Raw genomic sequence first — 7,466 nt, 5'->3', positions numbered from 1 at the left:
GCACACATTTTAGTAGTGGTATTGAGATCCCTCTTTTATATAAGGTGTTGTTTATGATGGTGTAGTACTGAGCCTCCCGTTTTAACCTCTTCGCCTCTTTTTTCGTCCGTGGGAAGTGTTTCTGCTTTGAGGTAGTTAATTATAGGAGTCATCCATCCTTGATCCCGATCTGTTATGGCTAGGATTTTTTCTTCTTCCGAGATTGACGGGTTCTGTATCATTTCCTGGATGAGGCTTCTATTATTGCCCCCTGGTTTGGTGCTGGCTAGTTTCGAGAGTGCGTTAGCTCGGGCATTTTGTTCGCGGGGTATGTGGTAGATCTTATATTCCCCGAGGAGTCCGAGCTGTTCTTTGGTTTTATCCAAATACTTTTTCATGGTGGGATCTTTAGCTTGGTAGCTCCCCGTTATCTGTGAGGTGACTACTTGTGAATCACTGTAGATGTTGAGTTTTTGAGCTCCAACCTCTTTAGCCAACTTCAAACCAGCTAATAACGCTTCATATTCCGCTTGGTTGTTTGAAGCCGGGAACCCGAACTTGAGGGAGAGCTCAACTTGGGTTCCTTGGTTTCTTTCTATTATCACACCTGCGCCGCTTCTAGTCTTATTTGAAGAACCGTCCACATAGAGATTCCATTCTGTGGGAATTTCCAGGGCATCTGTGAATTCTGCGATGAAGTCGGCCAGATATTGTGATTTGATGGCCGTCCGAGCTTCATATTGGAGGTCGAACTCGGATAGCTCGACTGCCCATTGTAAAATTCTGCTTGCCAGATCTGTTTTCTGCAATATTCCTTTTATGGGCTGGTTGGTTCGAACCCTAATGGTGTGAGCCTGGAAGTACGGGCGAAGTCGTCGAGACGTTAGAATGAGGGTGTAGGCAAACTTTTCTATTTTCTGGTAGTTCAACTCGGATCCCTGTAGCGCTTTACTAATGAAGTAGACGGGTTGTTGCCCACTTTTGTCTTCTCTGACTAGTGCTGAGGCTATTGCCTGGTTTCCTACTGCGAGATATAATATGAGCGGTTCTCCTTCTCGTGGTCGAGATAAGATAGGTGGCCGTCCTAAGAATTCCTTGAAGTTTTGGAAGGCTTGCTCACATTCTGTTGTCCATTCGAACTGCTTTCCCTTCCTCAAAGTAGCATAAAAGGGGAGAGATCTTATCGCTGATCCTGCTAAGAACCTGGATAGGGCGGCTAATCTCCCGTTGAGTTGCTGTACTTCTTTGACACAGGTTGGGCTCTTCATGTTGAGTATGGCTTAACATTTATCCGGATTTGCTTAAATTCCTCTTTGTGTGAGCATGAAACCTAAGAATTTGCCTGCTTCTACTGCAAAAGTGCATTTCGCAGGATTGAGTCGCATGTCATGCTTCCTTATAGTGTCGAACACTTGAGCCAGGTCGGACAAAAATGTCTCTTCGCTTTGTGTCTTTATTAACATGTCGTCTACATAGACTTCCATGATTTTTCCGATGTGATTTGAGAAGACTTTATTCATTAGCCTTTGATAAGTGGCTCCCGCATTCTTGAGACCAAAAGGCATCACAATGTAGCAGTAATTCACTTTCGGCGTTAAAAATGAAGTCTTTTCTTGATCTGGTGGATACATGGGGATTTGGTTGTATCCCGAGTATGCGTCCATAAACGAAAGGTATCTATATCCGGAGGAAGCGTCTACCAGAGAGTCGATACTTGGGAGTGGGTAAGGATCTTTTGGGCAGGCTTTGTTGAGATCGGTGTAATCGGTGCACATTCGTCACTTTCCATTTGATTTTCTCACCAAGACGACGTTGGCTAGCCATAATGGGTACTTGACTTTTCTTATGAATCCTGCCTCCAGTAATGCTTGTACCTGTTCTTCCACAGCTTGGGATCGCTCTGCCCCAAGTTTTCTTCGTCTCTACTGTACCGGCCAAGATCCTGGATAGACTGCCAACTTGTGGCACATTAGTTTGGGGTCTATGCCTGGCATGTCTGCGGCTTTCCATGCGAAGAGATCGACATTGTCTCGTAAGAATTGTACCAGTAATTCTTTTGAGTCTCCTTTCAGGATCGTGTCGATATTAGTTGTTTTGTCTGAGGTGTCTCCGATCTGAACCTTCTCTATCTCACCTTCTGGCTGCGGACGGAGTTCTTCTCGTCTCTGAACTCTGCCAAGCTCAATTGCATGAAACTCTTCTCCTCTGCTCTGAGGTTTAGACTTTCGTTATAACAGCGACGTGCCATCTTTTGATCTGCTTTTATTGTGGCTATCCCCTCTGTAGTTGGGAATTTCATGCATAGATGTGGAGTCGAGACTATTGCGCCGAGTTGATTTAGTGTTGTCCGACCTATTAGAGCGTTGTAGGCTGAACTCACGTCGACCACAATGTAGTCTATTTTGAGTGTCCTGGATTGGTTTCCCTTTCCGAAGGTTGTATGTAGTGATATGTATCCCAGTGGTTGTACCGGGGTATCTCCGAGTCCGAACAGATTGTTCGGATATGCCTTAAGCTCTTTGTCTTCTAGGCCAAGCTTGTCGAAGACAGCTTTGAATAAGATATCGGCAGAGCTCCCTTGGTCTATTAATGTGCGGTGCAGATTGGCATTTGCCAATATGATGGTGATGACCATGGGTCGTCGTGTCCCGAGATGATACCGGATGCGTCCTCTTTAGTGAATGTGATTGCAGGGATGTCGGGTGCTTCCTCCTTTCCCTCAACATGATATACTTCTTTGAGATATCTTTTGCGAGATGATTTGGAGATTCCTCCCCCTGCAAATTCGCCGTGTATCATGTGGACGTGTCTTTCTGGTGTATGAGGTGATCGCGCGGTTCATCCGATATCTTCGTCCCTTCGTCCATTTCTTTGATCATCATCTCGGGTGGCCAGAAACTGATCTAGTTTTCCTTCCCTCACCAATTTTTCTATGATGTTTTTTAAATCGAAGCACTCGTTGGTGGAGTGCCCTCGCACTCGATGATATTCACAATACTCATTCTGGTTTCCTCCTCCTCTTTTGCCTTTGAGTGGCCGAGCTGGGGGTATTCTCTCCGTATGGCAGACTTCTTTGTATACGTCGACTAAGGATACCCTGAGAGGGGTGTAATTGTGGTATTTTTTTATTTTCTCCCCTTGTCGATCTTTTTTCCTTTTGGACTCCTTATCTTTATCTCGGTTAGGGACCCCGGATTTGGAGGTTTCTCCCAACTGAGCGTTTTCTTCCATGTTGATGTATTTTTCTGCTCGCTCCTACACTTCGTCTAAGGAGGTAGGGTACTTCTTTGATATAGATTGGCTAAAAGGTCCTTCTCGTAGGCCGTTGATGAGTCCTATGATGGCGGCCTCTGTTGGCAAGCTTTGTATGTCCATGCATGTTTTGTTGAATCTTTCCATGTAGTTGCGGAGGCTCTCCCGATCGCCTTGCTTGATCCCCAGTAAACTGGGGGCGTGTTTGGCCTTATCTTTCTGGATGGAGAATCTGGCTAGGAATTTTTTGGCCAGGTCGTCAAAGTTTGAGATGGACTTTGGAGGTAAGTTGTCGAACCATCTGATTGCTGTCTTCGTGAGAGTTGTTGGAAAAGCTTTGCAGCGAACGACATCTGAGGCGTCGGTGAGGTACATTCAGCTTCTGAAATTGCTGAGATGATGGTTGGGATCTGTGGTACCATCATACAAAATCATATCCGGGAGTTTGAAGTCTTTTGGAATTTTGGTTTTCATGATTTTCCTGGTGAATGGATCTTGTTCTTTGCGTGAATTTTCCTCAGGAGTGGCCCGAGGAGTTTTTGCTTTGAGATCGGCTTCTAATTGCAGTAGTTTGTCTTCCAGTTCTCGACGTCGCCATACCTCTCTTTGAAGATCCTTCCCAACCTCTCGTTGTTGTTGGGTTTCTTTTTCAAGTTGCTTTAAGCGATCTTGAAGTGCTTTTATTACCCCGGGATTTGATGAGTTTTTGTCCCCTTTGGATTCCGGAGTATCCTTTAGCATAGTGTCTGCGTTCTTGTGCGGCGTTCTGTTTTCTAGATCTGAATCGTGGTCGTTGTCGTGACCGTCCGCCATGGTGTTGGGATGACTTCCAGGTTCCCCGGCAACGGCGCCAATGTTCCGAGGGTTACCTGAAACTGTAGGTCGATCTCGGATGAGATCTTCAGTACTGGTCGGAGATGACGTGTCCAGCTGGCTGGTGGCAGCCGGAGCTGTTGTGTCCGACTTGTTGGACTGGCTACACTCCTGATCCTTGGTCACCAGAGGTTGGGGGTACCTGCAAGAGACTCCGATGCTTAAGTTAGCATGGGTATTAAACAGGTTTTATGTAGAATCAGAGTATGAGTTTTACCTGGGTGCTCCAGTGTATTTATAGTAGATGGGGCTGACCTTTCTGATAAGATAAGTTAGTTATTTTATCTTATCTTTATCTTATTTTGGGTGAAGTCAGCTTATCTTCAAGGGAACCGCCTTTATCTCTATAGGCTTGGATTGCCTTTGGATTTGAGTCGTGTTCCTCGATTTGGGTCCTCTATTGGGCTCTCCTGTCGGTTTGGCCGATCTCTTTGAGAAGAGGTCGGCTAGTCGGACCTGAAGAGGTCGGTCGCCATGTCGTTAAACATCCCGGGCCGGACAGCTTGACCCAGGGTATAAGAAGTTACCAAGGAAGGAATGATCACGATTTCGCACACCAAGTTTTTGGCGTCGTTGCCGGGGATTGTTCGAGTTTGGACAACTGACAGTTCATCTTGTTGCTCAGATTAGGTAACTTTATTTTAATTTTAACCTTTTTGTTTTTATTATTCTTATTTTCGAAAAAATATAAAAAAATAAATATTTTCAAAAATATATTTTTATTCAGAATTTTTAAGAATGAATTCTAGTATTTCATGAAGCACGTTGAAGCCTGGCTAGCTGTAAAGCCATGTCTAAATTCTTTTGGATTGAGGCTTACTCCTCACATGCTTGAATTATGTATGCTGAAGCTTAGCTGGCTATTGGCCATGTCTAGTATTTTGGACCGGAGCTTTCACTGAAAGCTTGGCTGGCTAGTAAGCCATATCTAATTCCTGGACTGGAGCTTTAGACTAACACTGCAAGATTCCTGGAATTCCTATTAAAAAAATTTTGAAATCCTTATTTTGCTTTTTCCAATTAATTTTCGAAAAAAATCCAAAAAAAAAAAATCTTTAAAATCATAAAATCAAAAATAATTTTATGTTTCTTGTTTGAGTCTTATGTCAATTTTTAAGTTTGGTGTCAATTGCATGTTTATCTCTTTCTTGCATTTTTCGAAAACTCATGCATGGTGTTCTTCATTATCTTCAAGTTGTTCTTGGTAAGTTTTCTTGTTTGATCTTTAAAATTTCTTGTTTGGTGTTTCTTCTTGTTTTTCATATGCATTCTTGAATTATTAATGTCTAAAGAATAAAAATTTTTAAGTTTGGTGTCTTGCATATTTTCTTTTCTTGAAAGTTTTTCAAAAAATAAGTTCTTGGTGTTCATCTTGACATTCAAACTGTTCTTAGTGTTCATCTTGACATTCATAGTGTTTTTGCATGCATTTTTGGTTTTGATCTTAATTCTTCATGTTTTGTTTCATTCTTGCTATTTAAAAAAAAAAAGAGAGAAAAACATCAAAAGGATATCTTTTTCTTTTTTCTCTTTCATCATTAAAAATTCAAAAATAAAAAAATATCTTTCCCTTTTTCACTCATAAATTTTCGAAAATTTGAGTTGACTTTTTCAAAACTTTTTAAAATTTAATTGTTTCTTATGAGTCAAATCAAATTTTCAATTTAAAAATTCTATCTTTTTCAAATCTTTTTCAAAATCAAATCTTTTTAATTTATTCTTCAATCATATCTTTTTTTTAAAATAAATTGCAATCATATCTTCTCAATCAAATCTTTTTCAAAATAATTTCAATCATTTCAATCATATCTTTTTTTTTTAAAAAATCAATTTTCAATATCTTTTCTAACTTTCTATCCTTTCAAATTTGATTTTCAAATCTTTTTCAATTAACCACTTAACTTTTTGTTTGATTTTAAAAGTTTACTATTTCAATCATATCTTTTTCAAAACCACATAACTACTTTTCTCTCTCTTATTTTCGAAAACTCCTTTCCCCTTTTTCAAAATTCTTTTTAATTAACTAATTATTTTAAATTTTAATTTAATTTAATTTTTCTTTTTAATTTTCGAATTTTAATTAATATTTAAAATAAAAACAAAAATATTTTTATTTTATTTTAATTAATTCAAATTTTTCTCTTCTCCTTCTTCTATTCTCCTCTTCTTCTACTCACATAAAGGAATCTCTATACTGTGACATAGAGGATTTCATATTTTCTGTTCTCTTCTTTTTCACATGAGTAGGAGCAAGGATAAGAACATTCTTGTTGAAGCTGATATGGAACCTGAAAGGACTCTGAAGAGGAAACTAAGAGAAGCTAAAACACAACACTCTGAAGAGAACTTTACTGAAATTTTCGAAAAAGAAGTAGAGATGGCCGAAACCAATAACAATGGTGGAGGTGCAAGGAAGATGCTTGGTGACTTTACTGCACCAAATTCCAACTTACATGGAAGAAGCATCTCAATCCCTGCCATTGGAGCAAACAATTTTGAGCTAAAGCCTCAATTAGTTTCTCTGATGCAACAGAATTGCAAGTTTCATGGACTTCCATCAGAAGATTCTTTTCAGTTCTTAACTGAATTCTTGCAGATCTGTGATACTGTTAAGACCAATGAGGTTGACCCCGAGGTCTACAGGCTTATGCTTTTCCCATTTGCTGTAAGAGACAGAGCTAGAATATGGTTGGACTCTCAACCTAAAGACAGCCTGAACTCTTGGGATAAGCTGGTCATGGCTTTCTTAGCCAAGTTTTTTCCTCCTCAAAAGCTTAGTAAACTTAGAGTGGATGTTCAAACCTTCAGACAAAAGGAAGGTGAATCCCTCTATGAAGCTTGGGAGAGATACAAGGAACTGACCAAAAAGTGTCCTTCTGACATGCTTTCAAAATGGACCATCCTGGATATAATTTATGATGGTCTGTCTGAATTATCTAAAATGTCATTGGACCATTCTGCAGGTGGATCTATTCACATAAAGAAAACGCCTACAGAAGCCCAAGAACTCATTGACATGGTTGCAAATAATCAGTTCATGTACACTTCTGAAAGGAATCCTGTGAGTAATGGGACGCCTATGAGGAAGGGAGTTCTTGAAATTGATACTCTGAATGCCATATTGGCTCAGAATAAAATATTGACTCAGCAAGTCAATATGATCTCTCAGAGTCTGAATGGATTGAAAGAATCATCCAACAGTACTAAAGAGGCATCTTCTGAAGAAGAAACTTATGATCCTGAGAACCTTGCAATAACAGAGGTGAATTACATGGGTGAACCCTATGGAAACACCTATAATCTCTCATGGAGAAATCATCCAAATTTCTCATGGAAGGATCAACAAAAGCCTCAACAAGGCT

General features: G+C 40.3%; 1 non-coding gene across 1 annotated transcript; it reads right to left on the bottom strand.

The window, feature by feature from the left end:
* Nucleotides 1–6,883: 6,883 nt before the first annotated feature.
* LOC112746552 (small nucleolar RNA R71) lies at nt 6,884–6,991 on the bottom strand. The gene has a single exon (XR_003174431.1). It is a non-coding gene; the product is annotated as a small nucleolar RNA R71 (small nucleolar RNA).
* Between the last annotated feature and the right edge of the window lie 475 nt (nt 6,992–7,466).

This window comes from Arachis hypogaea, chromosome 14 (genome assembly GCF_003086295.3).
Source record: "Arachis hypogaea cultivar Tifrunner chromosome 14, arahy.Tifrunner.gnm2.J5K5, whole genome shotgun sequence".
In the NCBI taxonomy this organism is placed as follows: domain Eukaryota; kingdom Viridiplantae; phylum Streptophyta; class Magnoliopsida; order Fabales; family Fabaceae; genus Arachis; species Arachis hypogaea.
The sequence above is the reverse complement of the archived record's forward strand: the minus strand, read 5'-3'. Positions and strand labels throughout refer to the sequence as shown.